This window comes from Ambystoma mexicanum, chromosome 13 (assembly GCF_040938575.1).
Source record: "Ambystoma mexicanum isolate Mex_15411 chromosome 13, UKY_AmexF1_1, whole genome shotgun sequence".
Lineage (NCBI taxonomy): Eukaryota > Metazoa > Chordata > Amphibia > Caudata > Ambystomatidae > Ambystoma > Ambystoma mexicanum.
The window spans coordinates 209,492,661-209,517,817 of NC_090938.1; the positions used below are offsets into that span (position 1 = coordinate 209,492,661).

Consider the following 25,157-nt stretch of genomic DNA (forward strand, 5'->3'; position numbering starts at 1 on the left):
CCTGCTTTAGCTGCCGTAACCTTCTCAGCGATCAGGATGTCCCAGAGTTTGATCCCATCAGGGGACCATCCGCGGATTTCCAAGTGCGGGCCACCGTGATTTTGGCTGCCAGCAAGAACTGGGGAGTACCTCAGAGTAAACCTAGTACCAATGGGATTATTGGTCAGAAATGAACCAGCATTATTCCTTGAGGACAAGGAATATATGCTGGGTTTCAGTAAAATCTCGACAAAATGTAGTAGGGACCTAATGGCCCTTACCATAACAACAGCACAACGCATCCACGCCAAAATACAACAAGATCTAAAAGAAGAAGAAACTAAATTTCTAAATGATGACAGTTTGTCCAATGCCAGAGAGAAGTTGAAAGAAATTGACAAAGCCTTTGACCAATTTACCTCTATCACATTGGAGAAAAAAACATAAAAAACTGGCAAAAGACATTAGTAATTTCAAAATAGAACTGGTTTACCCATACCTCTCGGCAGAATACAAGGACAAAAAGGAAAAGGAAAGACTGACGAATCAAACCTCGGCAACCCGAAATAGACGTAAATGGGTCTCTTTTTCAGACACCTCAAGTTCTGATTCATCATCAGGAGATTCCAACCAAAGTAGGTACAAAAACAGACAACAGGGACAATATCAACCCCCCACCCAGATGCCTTTTTTAGGACAAATGGCCCCCAGAGGCGCATACTGGGGGCCCCCTCCACATCCACAGGCAATGCAGTTTTTCAACTACCCCCAGTGGGGACAACGCAACCAGAGGAGGAGAACCAACCGCAGGTTCTAACTGAAATACCAATCTTTAATCTATCAGGATATGTGCTTTCAAAAGAAGAAACTTCCATCCTCACCAAAGGGCTATAGTTTGTACCTACAGAACATACAGACTGGTTCAAACGGGATACTGAATTATCGAATCTCTTTAGAAGTAACAGAAGGAAAGTGTACTTCAAGGATAAAGACCTTCGTCCAGAACAAGATGACACAGGACTAAGAATTAAATCTACATTCAATCCTATGGAAAACGAGGTACCCAGTTCCTTGCTCACCTTTGAAAAATGCATATCAAAAGAAATCAGAAAACTCCAAACCAATCCTCAACAGAGGAGACAGAATTTGACCACTGGGGCACGCAGGGCTTTAACAACCTTAGCAGAAAACAAGGATTTGATCATAAAAACAGCGGACAAAGGGGGAGGAATCGTGATTCAGAATCTCACGCAATACAAAGGAATGGTGATGCAATTGTTAAATACAGAAAGCAACTACAAAAAACTAAGGAAAGACCCCTCAGGTGCCATAAAACACATAATCCAGGAAACAACTAGATTTGCACTAGAGCAAGAGTGGATTACAGAGTGGGAAGAAATTTTCCTCAATACTTCTGAAAACAGAATACAGTGTTTTATGCTCTTCCAAAACTCCACAAAGACAGCCTAAACCCTGCAGGTAGACCGATTGTGTCAGGTTGTGGTTCAATTCTTGAACCAATCTGCAAATTCATAGACCATTTCCTGAAGCCCCTTAGCCAACAAACTCCTACGTACCTAAGAGACACCATGTCCACTATCTCAAAATTTGAAGGACGTCAATTCAACAGCGAACAGGAAATCCTAGTAACCATGGATGTAGTTAGCCTTTACACCAACATCCCACAAGAAGCAGCTATAGAGTGCATTCGACATAATTTAACCTATTTTATGACCCAGAAAAGAGTTCCCACCAACTTTATAGTGGAATTGCTAGAAATTGCACTAACCAACAACTTCTTCACTTTTGATGATGAATATTATCTTCAAACAAGTGGTACAGCAATGGGAGCTGCCTTTGCCCCAAGTCTGGCAATAATCTTTATGGCAGAATTTGAAAAGCAACACGTCATTGACGCATCTAACCCTTTCCAAGATAAAATCTCCTCATGGTACAGGTATATCGATGATGTCATCTTGATATGGAATGGTAATGAAAACAGCCTTACCTCATTTTTGGAGTGGATTAACACACAGACCCAAGAAATAAAATTCACCATGAAAAAGAGCAACATCGCCATTGATTTTTTGGACCTCACCATCTTAGTCAAGAATGGCAAACTACAATGTGACCTTTTCACAAAAGAGACTGAGAGAAATACTCTGCTTCACTACAACAGCCATCACCCAAGAAATCTAAGGGATAACCTTCCATACTGTCAGGATTAGTCAGGCGAGTACAAAGGCAGCAAATATGGCAAGGGAAATGTGCACCCAGGAACAACGACTCAGGTATGCTAGAACCCAGGAGTGCAAATAGAGTGTGACATCAAAACCAATATATGAAAAGGGATGTGGGGTAAGCACCTGACCGCGAGGAAAGTCGGCAAGCACCTTACCCCCAATTGCTGTTACAGGTACTGACAGCGCTAAACCCACGTGGAGGGCCAGCAATGACAGGATCTGTGTACTAACACTCTTGATGGTATTACATAAGGGAACTTAAGAACTGTACTCACGAGGACGAGATACACCTCTTGAATGTCAGCTAGCCCACGAATCCTGTTGATGAATCTGGGACCCAGAAAAGGCTATAACAGCAATGGGAGAAGTAGGGAGGTCCAGAGGACAAGGGCTGAAGGCAGCCGGAATGAGGCAGGCTGCCGGGCAGGGAGCCCAGAGGACAAGGGCTGAGGCTGGGAATCAGCAGAGCGAGATCCGCTGCAATGTAGAGAGCCCGGCAGGGCAAGGGCGGAGACTGGAAGGCAGCAGAGCGTGATCCGCTGCTATGTGGAGAGCCCGCAGGGCAAGGGCGGAGGCTGGAAGGCAGCAGAGTGAGATCCGCTGCAATGTGGAGAGCCCGGCAGGGCAAGGGTGGAGACTGGAAGGCAGCAGAGCGTGATCCGCTGCAGAAAACTAAATACCTAAGTTGGAATAGGGATTACAAATTAGTGGGGAAAACATAAGCATTCACACAGGAGCTAGCTACCACCGCACACCACACCTAATGATCAAATGGGAAATGGATGCAGAAGTGAAATGGAAAACATGGAATGGATCCTCTAGAAAGTAAGGATCAGGAGCAGGGAAAAACGAAATAACCTATGCAAACTTCTCCCTACCCCTCCAAGGAAAAGACAGGAAACTAAACTAAGAGGAAGGCTAAGGCAAATGGGTAACAGCAGCAAAGGACAGAGTCAAAGAAATATAGAACACAGACAAACTGGGCTGCATCTAAAAGGGGAAAGCACTGAGAATTGCTGCCTGCAAACAGGGGAAGACAAAAAGGGAAATCAAGGGAGCAGAAATCAATTAGCGCATGAATCCGAAATTCAGGGCGGAGGAAACAAGAAAACAGGAACAAGGAAGTAGGTACAAAGGCAAGGAACCAGGGACCAGGGACTAGTCAAAAACAGGAACACTGCAAACGATGACCAGCGCTGGACTGAAGTGAGACTGAGGCTTTTAAAGCTGTTTAACGAGCACACGCCTCAGGTGTGCTGACTGCTGCACCTGCAGCCACAGGTGTTGCCTATCCTCCACCCAACCTTGTCCTGCAAGGGTGGAGGTGGAGCAGTGGGCCAGGCATTCTGGGAAGCACAGTCATTTGGTTAAAGAAGCATGCTGGCTGCCAAAAACCTGGAATGGATCCGGAAGGGAAGTAGTTTGGAAAATAGGGATTTAGCGCTCCCAATTCATTACAGCACTGTGGCATTAGGTTCGGAGGAAATGTCCAGCAAGGAATAAGCCCCAAAACATGCCCCCAAGTGGCGGGAACGGGAGCGAAGGGAGCGAGTCGTGACACATATGGCCAATTCTTGAGACTGAGGCGCAACTGTACAGAGATGGATACATTTCAAGAACAGGCCATTAAACTACAAAGCAAGCTTCAAGAAAGAGGGTACCCCAAAAAGCTTGTCAAGCGGTCCATAAAAAGAGCCAAATACACACCCAGAGAAAGCCTGATAACACCTAGAGTGAAAAATTCGGATCAAGAGAATATTCTCACATTTGTCTCCACTTTTGGCCCTGACACAACTAAAATAAAAGGTTTATTGAACATTTTTTGGCCTTTGGTAAAATTAAGCCTGCCAGAAGAAAAAACACCAAGAATGGCGCTCAAAAGATCCAAGAATCTAAAAGATATGCTTTCACATGCCAGACTAGGGAAGAAGTCACAAAGATCCACGCTCTGGAACATGCGGGAAATAAGGGGACACCACCCCTGTGGCACCTGTACGGTTTGCCGCTTCACCAAGAAAATGTCCTCATTCAGAATAGGTGAAAAAGACTGGCAACTGAGACAGTTCACAAACTGCAAAACAGCTAATGTAGTTTACATTATTGAATGTCCTTGTGGTCTTTGCTACGTGGGGGAAACTACCCGACAAATCAACAAAAGGATCGGTGAACACAGATCTCGAATCCGATGTAAGTCTGCCTATGCCCCAATGGTACAACATTTCATCGAAAACCATCATGGTCCAGACGATATCCTGTGGTGGATAGCAGACTCAGTACCAAACACAAGTAACGTTACTAACTCACTCAACCACAAAGAGGCGTGGTGGATCTTTACACTTAAAAGCACTACCAACGGCCTCAATGAGATAGATCCCACACGCTTTTGCAGATAAACATACATTTAAGAGCCTTACTCTCCTCCTCCTGAGGTACCTTGTAATTCTCCTGTCTTCCTGTTGAGACCACTAATGGTGGCAACTAACCATATCCTCATCTATCCTTCTTTCCCCACATGGTCCCTTCTCACTCCATTTAATTATGCTCATTTTGCCATCTGTAGGAGCCGCATGTCTTCTTGGCACCTACCTCTACATTCTCATTCCATCTGGGAGCACCTAATTACTTGTTTTCCAAATGCACATAGTATTACAATTTCCCCCCTTTGTTTATGAGCTGCTGGATAGATCTGGCCCCCAGACTTCTCTGCAGCCTACATAAGCCACAGGGTACATTCATTTTTCCACCATTTCATGTACATGTAGCAATGAGAACTTCGTTTCCCAATGCGCATGCTGTAGTGACTAGCATTTCCATCTATGACAGGCTCGCTCGGAAACGCTACAGGAATTTAGGCAAGGTCATGCGCACATGCCGGGCAGCTAAACACTACCCGCGGCGCGCATGCGCACCCAGCATAGCCGTGCACAGCTCGGCTTTTTTCTTTTTCATTTTCTTCTGTGATCTCCCTCGAGTGTACGCGGCGCTCCGTACGCAAGCTACACACGCGAATTCTTTCGCCAACCTGCAGCATACTTTGAACTTAACTCCAGGTAACCAGAACCTCCTTTCTTCTGCAATATATAACAGACCTGATTTACACTATACAACAAATCGGGATCATTTACTCATTTTTTAACAGCCGCAGACCAGAAAACAAACCTGGTTCCAACCAGCATTCATTTCACATGAGTCAGACTTCTTGCTGACCTTTGCCAGAAAACCGGCTTCCCATGCCTCTCCAGTATTTCTGGACACAGCAAGTACCCAGCAAGGTGAGCAATTGCCATTCTCACGCACCATAGTCACTATATCTCAGCCTGTATGAGCAGCAACTGAACACTTACCCTGAACTATATGTGTTTTTGACTCCTGTAGCCTTTCACAGCCTGCCGCTAGCGCCTAGAAGCCCACTTAATCCTGCACCTTACGCGACTCGGGTGCCACAAGCAATCCACAGAATCATGCAGCATTGCAGCAACCAAGGTCAGTCTCTTATCTCCCTTGCCCCTGATTTTATTGTGGTGTACCATATTCTTGGAACAGATTGTGTTTTTTAAAAAACAGTTTTTAACCCCTGATTCAGACACTAATAGTGTCCCCATATCTCTATCCTAGGGAGACCTATTCCAGGCCCAAGATGAAGGCTATTAGCCGAAACGTCTTAAGGACCAACATCCACATACCTCTCCTGGTCCCAACATCCTTTTGATCTAAATCTAGACGTGGACCACGTGTTAGGTCACCCTCCAGCCTGGCTACAGACAACCAAGAATTTCCCCATTTAATGCTTCTGTTTTGGGTTGTCTTGCATTGAATACACGCTAATCACTTGTCACTAGTGGTGGTGGTTACCATTTTGTTTTATTACTGCATTCTGTCAATTTATTTTGCCATTACAATTGTGTGAGGGCAAGGCTAAGACTGTGATCTAACCTCCCTGCACACCCAGTATCTCTGAATGAATTTTTTTGCATTTCTGTTTGCTCTCGTTACAAACAGCTCTTTATTAATAATACTGATGCATGACTACTAAATGCATCCAGCAGCAAAATAAATTTATAAGCTGTATGTATGATATCTATTTTTGTCTGAACTCCTTCTTGTACATCTTCACATTTAAAGTGTTTTTGTATTTCCTTGGACACAATAGAAATTACCTGGGCCTACTATAATCAATAAGTAGTTCCGCCCCCAAAACGTTACACGTCAGAACAGACCCCCTTTGTTAACCAAGTATTACCAGCCCATTGTTCTGCCGTTGTTGGGCTATCCCTCTAGTTACCAGCAAGAACTGGGATAGCAGGGCCGCTCTCCTCCCCGATCTCGGATACAGGTCTGGTAGCGTGATCCCCAGGAGGACTTGCTCAGGCGCGAGTGGAATGGCCACCTGGGTGACGTCCTTTATAGTGGCTAGGCAATGAGTCCAGAAGTCCTTTACTCTGGGGCAGGTCCACCACATATGAAAGTATGATCCTGGGAGGCCACAGAGAAGCCAGCAGTGAGGGTCCAGGGCTCGTTGGAAGTGATGGAGGCGGAGGGGGGGGTAATAACACCGCAGGAGCAGTTTATGGGCGCACTCTCGGTTGGTGATGCAGCGGGATGCTGTGCGTGTTCTGGACCAAATGTCCACCCACTCGTGGTCTTCTATGGTGTGCCCAAGGTCCGCCTCCCATTAAGACATATAGGAGGGCCTGGAACGAAAGGGGTCCACTTGTAGCAGCTTATAGAGAGTTGAGATCTTTCCCCGGGCTGGCAGGTCGCTCACTGTTAGCTCTAGCGAAGTAAGGGGTCTTGTGGCCGCTGCCCGGGTCTGGGGGTGGGAGCACCAGTGCCTGAGTTGAGCATAGGAGTATCTATCCGTCTCCGCTAGTTGGAATGCCGCTTTACAGCGTTCAAAGGTTAGGGGGGAGTCCCCATCGAAGAGTTGCTCCAGGGTTTCAAGGCCTCCCGCGACCCAATTCTTAAAGTTCCTTGGACAGGCTCCAGGGGAGAATGCTGGGTTGAGGAAGATTGGAGATAGTGCACTCAGGTCTCCAGGGACGCCACAATGTCTGCGGGCCCACTCCCAAGCCTTTATTGACTGTTTCGTGGCCGTCAGGACTCCTGGCCAGCTCCGGCGTAGGGCGGTGGGGAGAAACGGGAGGAAGCGGAGGGGGAGAGGGAGGCAGGATTGCTCAATGTCCACACATTTTGGCCACCCTGTGGCAAGCCCCCATGCCTGAAGGTGAGCCAGCTGCGCTGCAATTTGGTATTTTCGGAGGTCAGGCACCACCAATCCACCCAGTCTCATGCTGGCCATCATCGATCTTCGCAGGATGCCTGCTTTCTTCCCCTTCCAGATGAAGGCGACCATCTTTCTTTGAAGCCGCTGTAGGGGGGGAAGCGGAATGAGGGCTGGGAAGGAGGCGCAGGCGTAGAGGAAGCGGGGGAGAAGGTTCATTTTACATGTCGTGATGTGACCCAACCGGGAGATTTCTTGCGATTGCCAGCGGGCCAAGTCCTTCTCCAATTCCTCGAAAAGCGGCGGAAAGTTAGCCTGATAGACTTTCGTTTGGAGTGAGGGAATCTGGACCCCCAGGTATGGGATCGAGTGAGTGCTCCATTGGAACGGGGCTCGTTCCTCTAGGGTCTCTCGTTCGGCTGGGGTCAGGCCCACTCCGAGCGCCGCTGACTTTTGAAAATTAATGACGAACCCCGATACCCTGTCGTGGATTTCAGTCAGGGCCGCCCTCATGGAGTTTTCAATGTTTGTGATGGTCAACAGGACGTCATCTGCATAGAGGACCACTTTATGTTGTTCGGAGCCGACCCTCGGGCCACTGATCTGGGGGCTTTTGCGAATCCGTAGGGCCAGCGGCTCCATGGCCAGAGCAAAGAGCAGCGGGGACAGAGGGCATCCCTGCCTCGTCCCGCATGTGGGGTGGATTGGATCCGATAGGCGGCCGTTGACCCTCAGCCTAGTCTTGGGGGCTTGGTAGTTCGCGAAGACCATTTTCCCGAAGGTCGGAACAAAGCTAAAGGCCTCCAGAGTGAGGCGTAGGTAAGACCAGTCCACCTTATCGAAGGCCTTGGTTGCGTCCAGCGCCAGTAGGGCCAATTGCTGAGAGTCCCGGTTGGCGATCTCTATCAGGTTCAGTGCTCTGCGAATGTTATCTTTCGTCGACCTGTGACTTATAAACCCAGTATGGTCTGGGTCTATGATGCTAGGAAGGATAGGTGCAAGACGATTGGCCAAGATCTTTGAATATATATTTGCATCCAGATTCAGCAGCAAGATGGGTCTATACAAACTGATTTCTTGGGGGTCCTTTCCAGGCTTAAGGATGAGGACTGTGATGGATTCCTGCATCGTTGAAGTGACCGTTACAGAGGCCACAAATGAGTTGAAGAGTCGAGCCAGGGGGGCCACCAGTTGGGGCCGGAAGAGTTTGTAGGAGCGGGTGGAAAAACCATCAGGACCTGGGGCTCTAGATTTCAGGCTTTTGATGGCAGCCTCCACTTCCTCGGTTGTAATGGGAACTTCAAGCTCTTCCCTGGCCGCCGGGGTCAGGTGCGGGAGTGCCGCCTCTTGGATGTATGCACGCTGCTCGGCCGGATCCCTCGGGGCTGCCGTCATTGCTTCCGAGTGGTGGGCGGCCGCCAGGTGTACTTTCTCGTGGTCCGCATAGTGGATCGCCCCCAGCGGGTCGCGGAGGCTCAGGATGGAATTCCTGCTCTTCTCCCTGGCCAGCTTATTAACCAGCAATTTGTTGGCCTTATTGTTATGAACATAATACCATTGCTTGGTTCTAGTTAATAGGTTTGCAGTAGACTCAGCGTAATGCGCTTTGAGCTTCTTCCTTGCTATTTGCAGGACTCTAAGATTTTGGGGCCCAGCCCTTTCTTTTGTGAATAGGTTCAGCTTCACGGACCTCGGCTTCCAAGGCAGCACGGGTCGCCTGCCTTCTTTTATGGAATGCGGCGCCTTGGGCGATCAGTTCCCCTCTGAGCACTGCCTTCATGGCATCCCAGGTGTTGGTCGGGGAAGTATCCTCATCCCGGTTTTCTGCAAAGAAGTTTTTTATTGCCCTGGCGATTGAGTCTCTCACTGCCATGTCTCCCAGAATAGCATCATATAGATTCCACTGGCGGCGAAGAGGGGGATCTGGGTCGTGAGACCGCAGGGTCAGGGTGACTGGAGCGTGGTCCGAGAGGATCCAGGGGCCAATCACCACATCGTCCGTGAAGGTCAGGATCTGGGGGGAGGTCAGGAGTAGGTCGATCCTGGAGAAGGTGCGATGCACGTATGAGTAGAAAGTGAAATCTCTCTCGTCCGGGGACAATACCCTCCAGGAGTCCACAATGTTCAGTGTGCGGAACAGATGGAGCAGGCCAGTGGCCAACTTCGAATCCCTGGATGTTGTGGGGTGGGATCTGTCCTTGAGTGGGTCCGGGACCCCGTTGAAGTCCCCTCCCATAATGACTTGCCCCTCGATGAATGGGAGGAGGGAGTCTTCTAGGTCTTGGTAGAAGGCTTCCTGGTGTTCGTTCGGGGCGTAGGCCGAGATGAGGGTGTAGCGCTGGCCCAGGACAATGCATTTTATTGCAATAAAGCGACCATCCTGACATCGTAGCAAGTCCAGGATCTGGGGTTTCAGGTCTTTCGTGAATAGAATAGCGGTCCCTCCCTTTTTAGTTCCATTGGAAGCAAAGAATTGTAGTGGAAAGAGTCTGCTTCGCAAACGAGAGAAGTCCAATGGGATTAGGTGTGCTTCTTGCAGGAAAGCGATTGAGGTCCCATCGTCCTGTAGCCTCTGCAGAATGGATTTCCTCTTCGGGGGGGGGAGTTCAAACCCCTTAAAGTTCAAGGTGGTGAACTTGAGTTCTCCTTGCGGCGTCTCTGTGCTCTGCTGAGTGACCGGACACCCTGCTGCTGTATGCTTGTGGTGATATCGACAATGGTTTATGGATTGGCTGTCCACCATGGATCCTTTGTGGTCTCGCCACCACCTTCCACTGGGCTCCTGCCCTTTAGGCAGCTCACGCTGGAGATTCGCTGTGGCTCTTGCTTCTCCCTATTCAGTATAGTTTGAGTTTGAAACTTGTGGGCTTCCTGGCTCACGCCTATTCGCCTTCTCCACGCGTTACGCATTTTGGGGACTTCACTTGGTGGCGTATTGTCCCAGGATAATGATGATCATAGTGAACCTTTATTTTCTGTGGTCAATGCCCTCTATAATAAAGCCAAATAGTTTTTTATTTGAAAACATTTTTTTATTACAGAACATGTCGTATAACATCATAAGCAGAAATCACATCTTCTATAGGAAATAATATCAGATAGGGAAATCTGTGGTTTAGATTGTGTAGTCAGGTCTATTGGACTGTCTTCAACTGAAGGAAAATGTTTTTTGTTGTCCATCATAGCCGCAGGGACACACGTTTGCTTATTAATTAGCTAAACAAGCGGTGGCGCTGCAGGCGCTGCTAACGATTTTATCGCTGGAGACCGTTGGAGAATCAGTTATCATTGGAAAAGTATCTTGTAAAATGAGAGCCGCTGTGTTATGAGGCGGTGAATTCACAGCACCCATCGTTTCATTGAACACAGTGGGCCTCATTACACGGTATGCGGTAACCATGGCGCTATTGGCGCCATGGTTTCCGCCGGTATTTTACCATGTCTGCCTTGCGGATGGCGGAATTACCGGCCTACTCCAAGGTGAGCAGGGCCGGTAATTCCCCATTCACCAAGGCACTTCCCCATTCCCATTTTTGCCCCCATAGGGCTCAATGGGAATGGGGAAGGAGGTAATTACGGTACCGCAACTTGCGGTACCGTAATTAGCACCGAGGTCCCTTTGCGGGCCCGTTCCTTAACGGCTGGTAAAACCAGCCGTTGAGGTTGGGTCCGGCAAAGGGACCTCGTAGTAAGGCGGTAAGGGTTTACCGGTACCGGTGCCCTTACCGGTTCCGGTAAACCCTTACCGCATACCGTGTAATGAGGCCCAGTGTGTTCGAGGGTCAGAGATGAGTGTTCGTTATATGGTTGATAATAGCGGTGAATGTCATGCCCAAGAGTTTATTTATTGAGAGCAGAAGCTTTCCTTACTGCAAGTTGAGCGGGCGAGAAATTTGAGTGGCTTACTTCCACTTGTGGCAAAGGTGTGATGGTTTTTTGCATTGGGGGCATGTCTGTCTTAAGCAAGTACATTGCATGTTTTGTGTGTCTCGCAGACTCTGCAGAATAATCTGGTGATTCACCCTTAGTGTCTCCCACCTCCTCCTCCTCCTCACCTGTGGACACTTCGTCGGACGTGCTTTCGGAGGATATGTCCCTTCTTTCTCACCAGGTGTTGTTAGGCTTTTCTTTGTAGCTTTTAGGATAACCTCTTCTGGAAGCCACACTGCCTAATAGCAATAAGCCGGCATTAGGGGCCGCCAGTGAGTCCACCCTACTTTCAGGGAAAAGCTTTGCAGAAAAACCCTGAAGTATACCTACTAATTATGGTATCTTGAATCCCAGGTAACAACGGTCTTCTCTCCTGTTCAGGGTACCTTTTTGATTGTAGGTACTACAGCTCCCAAGATGCATTGGAAACAGGTGACGTGGATGATGACAAGTATACGGACCAACAATGGAAACCAGAGCCAGTCGTAAACAACAGTAAAGGGATCCGGGAAGCTAGGTAAAGGATCAGAATAGAAATATTCTGACAAGTAAGTATGCACAGAGAAATGTAGGCGGTACCAAACTACGGCACCCGTAACCGCTAGTGAGCACGAAGAAGGCGTTTACAGGCAACGCGGAAGGAGCGTCTCAGGGGGCAGAAAGGGAACAGCAGGATAGACAAAATGAGGAGGAACAGAGTAAGAACAGAGGAGAGAGTGAAAGCGTGCAGGCACGGAACACTCGAGCAGCGTGTAAACCCGATGGAAAGCGCATAGTTGCAACGCACCGAGTGAAGCTTCCGACGCATATTTAAACACGTCATCAAAAAAGGAACCAAACACTAGAATGCTGCACTATCTTCCACGGACGCGGAGATGGCTCATCCCTTCCTCCATTGTTCCCATAACTTCCAGTGCGGACGATTCATGACAGTGTCTAGGGCTCAGGTGTAATCGTGTGTTAACCATTTCTAATCAAACCGAGAGACAGGTAAGAAAATAATATTGTAAAGCTATAACTTACAGCAAAATAAAAATAGGCAAATACAAATACCAGTAGGAGTAAAAGCAAACAGCAAATACAAAATAGGCAAAATAAAACAAAGCCGAACCTCAATATGCCAAGGGTGCTCGCTATTCAGCGAAGCAGCAAAGCAGCCTTGTATAGCACTTACAGGGCACTTACGGGAAGCCGCAAGCGGATGCGCGTGCACTCCTGCTATATAGGAAGTGATACCAATGTGGAGGCGGGCGTTCGGTAGACAAATTCTTAAAGTGATAAACACAATTGCAATCTGTGAAGAAGATAGACACAATAGCATTCAGGAAATAATCTCAGTCCATATTCCTCATAAGTGGAGGCTAACAGTTTCTAAAAGTTCAATCGCGTACTACTTGAAAGCCACGTTTCAACTCAGGTCTAAGGAAGAGCAGAGAGGAACGGAGCAGCAAAGCAGCCTTCCACAGCACTTCCGGTGCACTTACGGGATGCACTCCTGCTATATAGGAAGTGATACCAATGTGGAGGCGGACGTTCGGTAGACAAATTCTTAAAAAGATTAATACAATTGCAATCACTTGAAAGCCACGTTCCAACTCAGGATCCAAGGAAGAGCAGAGAGGAACGGAGCAGCAAAGCAGCCTTCCACAGCTCTTCCGATGCACTTACGGGATGCGTAATAATGTCATCTTGATTCCCTTCCCAATAATTCACAAAGAATACATAGACTTCTCTGACCTAATGACAACCAGCCTTGAAACAGAACAATAAACAACTACTTGAAAACATCTTCTCCCTCCGAAGTATTCAGTGTAGTGAAATTGCGGACAGTATTAGGTCCTTTCACATACCTACCCTCAGATGGAGAGTTACAATGCTGAGCAGGGTATATGTTGGTTCTGTAAAGGTGCAGAAGGATGGAACTGACACACAGGTGGCATAGTGGTTGCTATAAACTTTTATTTTGTCTTAAAATGAAAGAGAAAACCTATCAATCCCTATTTCTATGAGGGGTTTCCCTGCCTCAACTAAGATACTAAGGATTAGTCAGAATGTCCATCTTAACTAAAACTGTCCTATCAAAACTCTAACTCTCTCCCTTACACCTATAACTAAATTAGAAGGTTGCGTCTATGTTCTTGGTCCAGGAGACTTACTCCCTTCTTCTGGACGAGGCAGCAGAGTTCTTGTTGCAAGTTCTTAGCCAGGGGTAATGACGCCCTTCCCCTCGTCCCAATAATTCCACAAATAAAGGACTGTAAATCCTATAACACTCTTTATCAGAAAGTTCTGTTTCTTAACTCCAGATGGAATTACTCCCTTCTCCTGGACCAAGTATTTCCAGCAAAGTACTTGTCTTGCCAGGGGGAATGACTTCCTTCCCCGATCTCTTGGTTTGATCATTCTGGGTTGATTTTGTTTTATACACAAAACCAGGGGAATTACTTCCTTCCTTCTTCTGGCTTGAGGTTCCGTGATCAGCGTTCTCAATTGTCAAGAAATTGACTACATTCTCTTGACTGTGTTTATTCTTTAACCTGGACTCTCTTCTGCTGGTATTTATTTTCTTTTGCATTTTTAAAGCGCTGCCACAGCCCGGGGGCATTGAGGCACTGTTACCAGAATATGTCTTAGTTGCATATTTATAACGCGCTTAATACCCAGAGGTTTATAAGCGCGGACCCATGGATCGAACCTGTGTTGCTTCGTGTTGTCTTTTTTCCAAGGTCAAACACATTGCCACTGAGCTTGGTTTCACAGTCACTTCACACTCCTCAGTACCCTGGGGGAATGTCTCCCTTCTCCTGGTCTTCAGTAGTACAATCCCTGCATCAATAAGGGCCTTGGCCGAGGTGTAAAAAAACATAGGGGTAACAGTAAAGACAGACACAAGTGATCACAGTTCAAAAGTGTTTATTAAACTGTATAAGTATGTTGTAAAAATGCCTAATCTAAACCTACATCTAAGATGAGAGCAAGCATCGACCATCTAATAACAATAAGGCAGTCCTGGTGGAGTCTTGTCAAATAAAAAGGCCTATACTAAGATAAAATCCAATTGCCAGTCCTTACAATTAATACAGAGTTGCGATAATGTTCACAAGAAAGAAGGAAGTGTTCACAAAATGATAAGTTAGGATGTGGTAGCCGGGGGTCTCCCTTCCCCAGGTTGTGACCACGGGGCAAGACGGGACTCCTGATCAGCACACTCTCGAGCTTTCCCAGCATGAGACGCAGTTCTGCTTTCAGTTATCAGGACCTTCGGTGTTTAAGTCTCTTTTCTCACAAGAAGTCTCTTGCCTCTGAGTACTGATGTGTTTCAAAATATTTTTTTTTATTATTTTTTTTTATTTGTTTGTAATCTATATAGATTTTTTAACAAAAGAACAATAATAATAAACAAAATGTTTCTTTCCATGTGCATGTTGGATGATGACTTCTCACCCCTGGATCCCCCTAGTCCGGGCTAGGGTCCACAAAATGTTGCTAGCGATATTGGCACCTTTGGTGTTTAAATCTCTTGTTTCCGTGGGTCTGATATATTCAAAATTACCAACAAAAGTTACTTTCGGATTGCATTTAGGGTGATGATGCTTCAACCCTGGGTCCCCCTCTTCCAGGCTCAGACCCCTCTCAAATGTCAGCCTCCCTCCGTCGGGTTCACTGTGGCTTGTATTCAAAAATTTAATTTGCCATATTCACGTGTCTTTGGGTGATGGTTTTTCACCCCTGGGTCCCTCCTCCGGGCTTAGACACTTCTTGACTGTTTGCCTCCCTCAGTCGGGTTCACTACGGCTTTCCTCACATCAACTTCACTTATGGCCTTCACACATTTTAATGTCTTTTTAAACAGTTCACTGTGGACATCCCTCTGTTAGGTTCACCTTTGTCAACAAACTGTTCACTGGGACTTTAGGCCTTGCCCCTTTCTATCGGCATCCCTCCGTCGGGTTCACTCTTGCCAACTTTTGCCAATCCCACAGTGCAGGATTCACTTCCCTTAGCTTTCCATTCATCTGCGGGTTAAAGATTTTCGACTGTACAGAGGATTTTTACTAGACCCTTGTATGACCACTTTGACCCCTTCCTCGCGTTTCTCAAGGCCTTCTGGTAACAGTAGTTTTAACAATAGGGTATTCACCCAGAGCTTCTCGAGTGAGCACACACATGGTGCCGGACTCCTCTGTCCCTGATTTTCCCCTCTCGTATCAACAGTTCTTTGTATTTTACTCAATTAGCTGTTTGCTACTTTTGTTCAACACAGTTCGGTTTCTTAGCGACTCTCCCCTCGACTCGCCAGCTTTGACTAACTGCTTGGCTTTCTTGCTTCTGGAGTCAAGGACGGTACCACAGTAGCAAGCGTCTGTCACTGGCTGGCTTATCAGTGGAGGAGGGGCATGTGTACCGGTGACAACTGCTGCAACACACGCTGGCTACTAAGCGGGCTTACAATTTCTTCCACTGAGGTTTCACAGGCCTTGCTCGGAAAGGGCACAGTCACTTCTCTACTTGTCACCCTATCGGTTCTCGCCGTCTTTATCCTCCTCTTGAACTGCCGTGCCTGCAGAGCTCTCTCGTCGTGCGGTCTGCCTTGCTCCACCTTTTATCCCTGTGAGGAAGGGAAAGGCCTGTCAGGTGTGTGTGTGATTCTGGTCAATTGCCTGACTCTGCCTGACCCCTACGTTGGGACATCAGGAAAACAGCTCTGGTGTTAGTCCGTTGTCTTTTGTGGTATGCAAAAGTGTTTGTGTCGGAAAAGGGGGTGTTAGTGTGTTTGAGTATCCTACATGGCAGGATGGGGAAAAGGTGTTATATGGAATTACAACCCTCGTACTAGGGCGTTGGTAAACTCAGAAGCATGAGATTCTCTGTCTTCACCAAGTACTGTCACAAGGATGAGGAGTTAGCTTTCTCTTTTTCCCAGTTTTGCTTTGAAGACAGACTGGGTTCACTAACTTGCCCATTACTGCCACGAGGAAGAAGGTCTTGCTCTCTTGCTGTCTTTTGTCGTGGGTCCCTGACCCTGGTCTCTCTATTCAATTTACTGGACCGACTTGGTTTACTCGCCTGCCGAGTAATGTCACAAAGAAGATGATTTATAAATTCTTCTCGCGGTTTGTTTACAAATTGTAGAGTTATATATTGACCCCTCTTCGGGAACTCCTTCCCTTTACAATGTCCAAAGACCCTCTCACTCCCAGGGGGTTTTTCACTCGCCCTGTTCATATTGCGTGTCCCTGACACCTCTATGTACGTGCCAACACTCTTTCATGTCCCCACCACCAGGCCCAGTTCTTCCCCTACCTTTAAGGACCTTTGCGCGGGGCTCCGGACTGTCCTGGGACTCGGTCTCGATCTTCCCGCTGCTTTCGCATACTGCTCCTGAGCTACAGCGACTCTGCAACTGCATGATTTCTCTGGATGGTTGCCCGACTCGGGCCATGGGGTCGTCTTCGGACGAGGAACTGCTTCGCCAGCCACCGGTGAGGACTTTCCACATTGGACCTCTGAGGGATGCCTCGGTTACTCCCCAGGGTCCAAGTATGCAGCCTTTGTTTCCTCGGGCACCGCACCGCTACCCTGCTTTCGGCTTCTCCAGTAATGGCTTGACAACGCTCTTAGTCCGGTGTTGCTTTTTATCTGTTTCTTCAATGTGCTTTTGTGGGAAACCAGAATGCTCAACCTGGTTCCTAGGAGCATTCTTCATAGTCCTGCACCTCTTCCTCGCCTCAGTCCTCATCACACCACACACTCTTGGGTAGGCTGGACTCTTCCTTGTCCCAGTAGGTGTTAAGAGTGATGGCCCTACACATATGCATTGGGACACTAAGTACTGTATTAAGTTATAAAGTGTGGGGGGGGATGTGCATGATGATGGTGTGAGGTGGGTATACCGCATTCTCCCTAGATGGTTGTCCCTGTCCCCAGAGGGGGAGTTGCTCCCGCTGTGTACCGCCTACCAGGGGACTGTTGGGTAGCGGCCTCACCCACCCGGCCTCATGAGAAGGGGCCCTCTGTCAGGAACGGCTTACCTGCTAGGGGCAACCACAGTTGCCTCCTTCCCGGATGCCTGTGGCAACCCCAATGGACACATATGTTGCAGTTATACAAAGTCCAGTTCCATGAACATCCCGCACCTGCTATACATCACACATAGCAGCCATGAAGAACCTCCCAAACAAAGAAGGCTGTCACAAGCTAGGACGGACTACAGCATTGCGTTGTTCCAGCAATATAAGGAACTCCAGATATACAGGAGTAAGAGTCTTGCTGAGCTCCTTCTACAGACACTTTTCAAGATCAGGAACATTTGTGTTTACTTATGTAATTAGACTTGTTATTTTTGTTCTATTTTTGATTTGTGGACTTCTATTCATACACAGGTGTTACCTGTCATACCTTCAGTTGGATTGGCTGAGCATGCTTACTTTTGGCACAAGACTTTGTTTCCAGGAAGTTACTTTCCAATTCACAGGTAATCTCTCCAAAAAAGGGAACTGTACTTATCGAAAGGCACAATATCCACTATATCCTTCTTGTCTCGATCTACTCCCCAACACTGCTATCAACATTGGTCCTGGAACAATTCGCCACCTTTTCCAGCAAACCCACCCAGCCTAAAAGACACTTGGGGAGTACAGAAAATCTCTATAGATTCAGTAAAAGAGCATTCAGTTCTACTTTCTCCCCAAGAGGTAATTGCTGCATGATTCCTGAGAGTCCAGATTAGTGATTTATGGTCTGAAAGCTGACAGATTGAAAGACCTTTCTTCACTCTCCCCAACAATGGAAACCATGATTAAAGAACTGACTGGTGCACTACATAAGTTATAAGTGGAAGTCACCACCTCCCGAAAGAGAGCGCAGTCCTATATCCGGCTGGTGAAGGTGTCTCACCTGCTAGTCCCCGGGGATATATCATCAAGGTGGCCAGGACATGGCCATTGCTTTTGGATCTAGTTCCTGGGGGTGGACCAGAGCAGCAGGATCACCTGGATGACCGGTCTTCGGGGAGTGTAAGTGGGACACCAGATGGCGAGACGCAGTATCCCCTTCCCTGTAACACCTTTTCCCCATTCTACCAGGTAGCATACTTAGGAACTTCACCCCCCTTCCCGACACAAACACACTTTCTCACGGACAGCTCACTGTGAGAGAAAATGGACCAACACCCGAGCAGTATACCTGACATGTCTCAACACAATGGTCAGGCAGAATCAATTACTGATCTTTACACACACCTGCCTTCGATCACACTTCCCCCCACGGATAAACAGCAGAGCACGAAAGCACACTCTGAGCGAGGAAAAGCACATGAGGAAGCAGCAGTTCCAAGACGGTAGTTTAATACAAGGTGGAAGACAGCAAGATGGAAGTGGATTGCAAGGAGGGAAATATCCATGATCTTATCACCGGCAAACCGTAAGACCCGGAATTGAAGCTAAAGAATCCTGCATTGTGTGTCGGGGGTACCCGGGGCTCTCCTGTGCCGATAGTCCAATCGAGGAAAAGCGGTTGCAACCGTGGTACTGTCCTGGGCTCCTACAATAAAGCAGTGCCAGTAAAGTCAGCACAGCCGGTGAGTCGGTGAGACTGACACCAGACCGGTCTGTGTTAGAGCCAAGCTTGCAAACAGCAACATTGTATAGAGAAATCTGAAGAGAACAGTGTGTGAAGCGTATGTGACGAGCAACGCAAATAACAGCAGATGAGTGACTGAAAGTTTGAAGCAATGACAGATACCGGAAACAGAGTAGTTCGGCACCACATGGGTGCTCATTTGAAGTCTCTGTTAGGTATCCAATCGAGAGGTGGCAAATGTAAAAAAGAATTGTGAAATCAAAGTGGTCCAACAACGGGTCAAGCTAAACCGTGTGCAAATTCGAAAGTCTTTGATAGTTGATACTAAATTAAACTGGCCCGGACCCGGATGAGGGAGACGTATTGTGTAAGAGGAAGAATCTAAGCCCGGCTGAGGGGGACCCAGGGTAAAACATGAGTCACCTGAGAAAGAATATTCTATGAACATTGTAAAAGGGGATCTGAGTCCAGAAGAGGGGGATCCAGGGTGAAGAGTGAATCCCCGGAATTGAGTGTTTCTAATAGTTAAAGAACCTTTTGTTTGTTTTGGTACATCAGACCCACTGAATCAAGAGACTTTGATAAGTAAAGCGACCTGGGCACACAAGGCCCTGATGCTAGTGATTGAACTGTATCCTGGTGCCGAAGAAGCCTGAGATTGTGCTACTCTCAAAGGAAACCGTCTTGTCCTGTGCTGAAAACGTGGGGAAGGGAGGCCAATGGCCTGAACATCCTGACATATCATTTTTGTGAACACTTCCTTCTTTTTCGTAAACACTACCCCCACACTATTTGTATTTAGAAGTAAGGATTTGCACTTGGTTTTTCTAGTATAGGCCCTTTTATTTTGACAAGACACCACTAGAACTGCGTTATTATTATTTGACGGTCGTAGCTTGCTGCCATCTGTAGAGTTAGGATTAGATATGCGTTTATCATACCCTTGTTGAAGTTAAATAAACACCCTTGAACTGTGGTCACTTGTGTCTGTCTTACTGTTGATACCATTGTTAATACCATGCCTAGGGGTGTCACGGTATTAATTTTATGACGGTACGATAACCTTCTTGCCAAATGACGGTATATCATGGTTATCACAGTATAGCAGGTGGAGTTGACTGACCTTAACAAATATTTTCTAAAAGGTCATAAATTGTCAGATTTATCATCACAAACAAAACCAGACACCCAGGGACAGAATTGGGGTTTTCAACATACTTTCCATTGAAATGCTAACCTTAACAAATATTTTCTAAAAGGTCATAAATTGTCAGATTTATCATCACAAACACCAGACACCCAGGGACAGAATTGGGGTTTTTAACATACTTTCCACTGAAATGCCACCCCTTGCTTCCACCAAACACAAACACACGTGTGGAGAGGAGGAGGGGGGGGAGCCCTGTGGCGACTGGCAAAGCAAACTGAATTGCTTTTCTTAAGTGGTAATTTAGGCTCGGGCCAAAAGGTGTTAAGTAATCACAGACATGTTACCCTTTGGTATGGCAGCAGGGAATACCCACAGAGATTAGTGAATTTCGCAGTGTGACTTATTATATGTAAATTCAATGATAGAACCAGGGAAATCCCCCATTGTCATATGTTTAGAGATCATTATCCATTATAAATATATAAACCCCAAAGCTGCCAACCCAAAGTAAACCCTTTTCCTTCTTGACACTGTATCTATTCTTCCTATTGCTAACATATTGATTTTGTGTCAGGCACGTGTGGTTTATGGAATGGCATTAAGAACTGCTCCAACTGAAACTACTTGGCAGATGGCACATCCAACAGTGCAAGACCAAGACTGCGCAGCACTTGCTTACTGCAGCCTTTCCAAATCAGATTGAAAAGCACACTTAACGGTATAAACGGTATAACGGTATAAACAATGTGACGGTTATTATTGTTCAATTAAGTGGTTCACGGTATCTTTAACGGTATACCGTTATACCGTTACATCCCTAACCATGCCTTCCTTACAAGGGTAGGGTTGACAACCTACTTGTTGAAACTCTGACAGTCAGCACCCATGGGGTTCGGTTGCATGAGCCGGTCCCTCCAGCAGTCGTGCCACTGGAAGTGACAGTCGCCCAATACTCACCCCCACTACTTTACCTGCCCAGTCGGTCAGGAATTCGTTGATCAATCTTTGTTAAGGCAACAAAGATCTGCTGACATATATCACTCACATCCAGAATTTAGCATCGCAAAACTGCATGGCCTGACAAGGTCCAATTAACCCTGTTCCAGAGAGGGTTGAAGGAAGAAATGAAAGATACCCTGAATCAGGTTGTTAAACACCCCCCCCCACGCGGCTCTCAAAGACTACATTACTTTGGTGATACAGTTGGACCAAAGATGGGGTGAGAGAAAGGGAGAGAAGAGACATACCGAATGGAGACGCAACCCATACCGGACTGAAGTTCCTCTGCCTCCCTCTGAAGGTGAACCGATGCAGTTGGGCAGTACTAGAGAGGACCTGTTTTGCCTATCAAATGTGAACGGAGAAGGAGGGGAATCTATGCTATTATTGTAGAGACCCTGCACTTTCTGTGTGGAAACCTGTCTCTGAAGCGGGAAATGAGTCGACTCGTCGATCTGGAGGGAGATGACAAGACTAAAGCATTACTCACAGATCTTATCTAAAGACCTACCCACCTCACAAATACAGCACTTCATCATTCAGGTCTTACTCAATGACCATACACACACAAGTGTGGGGAGAATATCTGGCCATGAGAGACAGTGGAGCTACTGTTAACTTCATCAATGTCAAATATGCTCAATTACACAACATTGCATTCATTCGTAAACCTCATAGTGAACCTATCATTTCTGTGCATGCGTCAGACTTAATTCCAGGACCCATAACTCATCAAACCAGTCCCTTACAAATGATCTGTTCCAGGAGACATCAGGAGACCCTTTCCTTAGATGCCATTGCTACACCCAATTTCTAGATCATCTTGGGGATTCATGGCTCATCTTCCACAACCACATCATTTACTGGAGACAATGGGTACTCACCTTTGCTGTGGATCGCAGTCCTTTTAGTTGCCAACAACCAGTTCAAGAAAACTTCACGCCACTGTCTGCTGCAAGTGTAGTGATTCTGGATCTTCCTTCTGCATACAAAGACTTTGCTGATGTGTTTGATTCAGTTGAGGCAAACAGTTTGCATGCTCATAGACCATACAATTGGCAGATCAATCTACAGCCAGGAGCATCTATCCCTTATGGACAAACTTACCCCCTCTCAGAAAAAGAAACCCAGGTTCTCAAAGATTACATCAATGACAACTTAAAGAAAGGGTTCCAATGAAAATCGACCTCCGATGCGAGGGCTCCTATTTTCTTCATACCGAAGAAGAATGAAATAGAATTACGGCCCTTTGTGGACTACCGCCAGCTCAACGATATCACAGTTGAAAACCAATACCCCCTATTTTTGATCCAGGTCCTGATTGATCAGCCTCGCCATTGCAGAAGCTATACAAAATTACATTTCAGTGGTGCATATAATTTGGTAAGAATAGCAAAAGGGGATGAATGAATGACCCCTATACGCCGTCAATTTGGTCATTACGGATGCCTGGTGTTGCCTATGGACAATGTAATTCCCCAGTGGCATTCCAATTCTTCTTAAACAATATCTTCCGCAACATTCTTGATATCTTCGTAGTCATTTATTTAGACGATATCTTAGGTACACACCGTACTTACTAAACTTAAATAACCATTTATATGACAAGGCCTCCAAATGTCTATTCCATCAAGAGTGGGTAGCCTACTTGGGTTACATCTTGTCACCCAACCATTTGGAAATGGATTTACAGAAAATCGAGACAAAGTACTGGACTGGCCAGTTCCCGCCACAACCAAAGCAGTCCAATGATTTTAGGGTTGTCAAACTTCTATGGGAGATTCGTTGAAGCTTATTCCCAGCTGTTGCTTCCTCTAACAGCCCTCCCAAAAAAGATTTCCAATGGAACAATCTCACCCAACATGCCATTGATAAATTAAAAGCAGCGTTTACCACAGTGCCATTTTCACAGTTACCTGAACATTCAAAGCCATATACCGTGGAGACGGATGCGTCAGTTATGCACTGGGGCGATGCTATCTCAAAAAAATGCCTCATCGGGTAGGAATCATGCAATTGCTTATCATTCACAAAAGCTTAATACCGTGCAGAAAAAACGACAGCATCATTGATAAAGAACGGCTTGCTATCAAAGGAGCCTTCATTACCTGGCGACATTAACTAGAAGGCGCCAACTACCCTGTGTTAGTTATTACGGATCATACAAACCTGGAGTTTCTTAGAACCACAGGACTGATGGATTCATTTTTTCTCTCGTTTTGACTTCCAAGTAACCTACAAATCTGGTGCCTTAAATACAAATGCAGATGCTCTTTCACACAGGGACCCCCAATCACTGAACCTGTTCCAGGCATACATTTCGTGACAACAAACACAACAAAGATGTACAACAAAAATACAATCAAAACTTTGTCAAACAGTACATATTCATATATATATAAACAGACAAAAGACGAGTACATAAAAATAATAATTATAAACGTGGAAGTAAACAGTTCCTTCCTCTTTAGACAAGGCAAAAGAAATGTGACCAATGTAGCCTTGTAATTGAAAAACAAATTTCAATTTACAATACACTTATACAGAGCACACTTAATTCACTCACAGGCAAAACGATACATACCTCACAGGCAAAACGATACATACCCACTCATCCCAACATGTTTCATTCCTCACACACTACTCATACATTAAAATCAAGGGAAATTCATCAGGGGAACCTTTTGTCTGAAGAACATGTACAAAATACAACCTAAAACACGCCACAACAAGTAATGGCTTTGTTTATAGCTTGAGTGACGAGATCTGCAGCTTGTTAATTCTCTAATGCAGCTTCAAAGTTTACTGCCTTGAGAGAGAAGGTAATGGTTGTTCTTGCCTGAAAAAGAAATGGAACATCGGTATAAGTACAACTTATGTCCAAGAGATGAATTCATATTCACAATTGATCAAACAATGGTGAGCATCTATGGTTTTACAATTTCGACCACATAACAAGTATTTAATACTTAAACACTAGCGTGCTCAGGACATGAAACAGTCTCGGCTGTCACCCTTACTGCACTTTGGTTTACATATACGTCAAGATGGACAGGATGAAATCAGTGTCTTTCTTTATCTATACGCTTTACCTATAGCCATTTATACTTCGATCCAAAAAAGGGGGGGCAGCCATGCTAATTGCCACCAAAAGATGGACTACGGGTCCTACAATACATCACTATTAAAGCAGGTGCTGTGATAAACAGCAGCTCTGCTCTGTACACAGTGAGAAAGAGGGCTGAGCCCATCAAGAAACACTCACCCAGGAGTGGGAGGGCACAGAGATAGACAATGATGTGGTTTTCGTCACTCTCGATGAATGGCAGCAGTTGAGCACAACTGTCACGTCTCCCAGTGTGCCCATTACTAGGCAACCCACTAGACAACCCAATAGGCAACCCACTAGGCAACCCATGATTAGCCCACATTTACCTGGCACATTTCTCACTGCACATCGGGGCACAAGGAAACAACCTTCTGTTCAACACTGGAGAAGGATGACTGGTTTTCCAAGTGTTTTCCGACCTTCATTGTCCTGGCAACTCCCGTGGAAAATCTCGTATACCTTACAGCACCGCCGACGAACACGGCGATTCACGCGTCAAGTGAGATGAACTGCTGTCAATCACGTTTATCCTTTGCCATCACGTGATTTTCCACGCTGCCGCGTTTTTGCACCATGTGACTACAACTAACATTCAAAAGCGCCGGAAACCATGTTGGCAGCGCTTCTCAGCTGCTTCTCGTAAGGACTGTTTGGCGTTATTGTTCTCATCAAGGATTCATTGGCTCTACGACGACGGACTGTTTTTTGGATACTCTACTTCTTCTTGGCTTCATCTGTTACCTTTGCCCTGGAACTTTTCTTGCTTGGTTCTAAAGGTATTCGACCCTGCACCTTCTTCACGGATTGCTCAAACGAACTATCCCCTGCTTGGATCTTGTGCTTTGAACTGGTTTCGACCCCATTACGTGTTTTTGAACTCCTCTTTTGGATTCTTGTTGTCAACCTGCCCAGGTGTGGAATTGCCAGCCTAGTCTCTCTGATACC

General features: G+C 46.4%; 1 long non-coding RNA gene across 1 annotated transcript in view; it reads right to left on the bottom strand.

The window, feature by feature from the left end:
- Window positions 1–22,799: 22,799 nt before the first annotated feature.
- The window catches only part of LOC138520113 (uncharacterized), an 86,043-nt gene continuing 83,685 nt past the window's right edge, over window positions 22,800–25,157 (bottom strand). Inside the window, exon 3 of the long non-coding RNA XR_011282796.1 lies at window positions 22,800–23,942. This is a non-coding gene — a long non-coding RNA (uncharacterized lncRNA). The remainder of the gene's footprint in view (window positions 23,943–25,157) is intronic.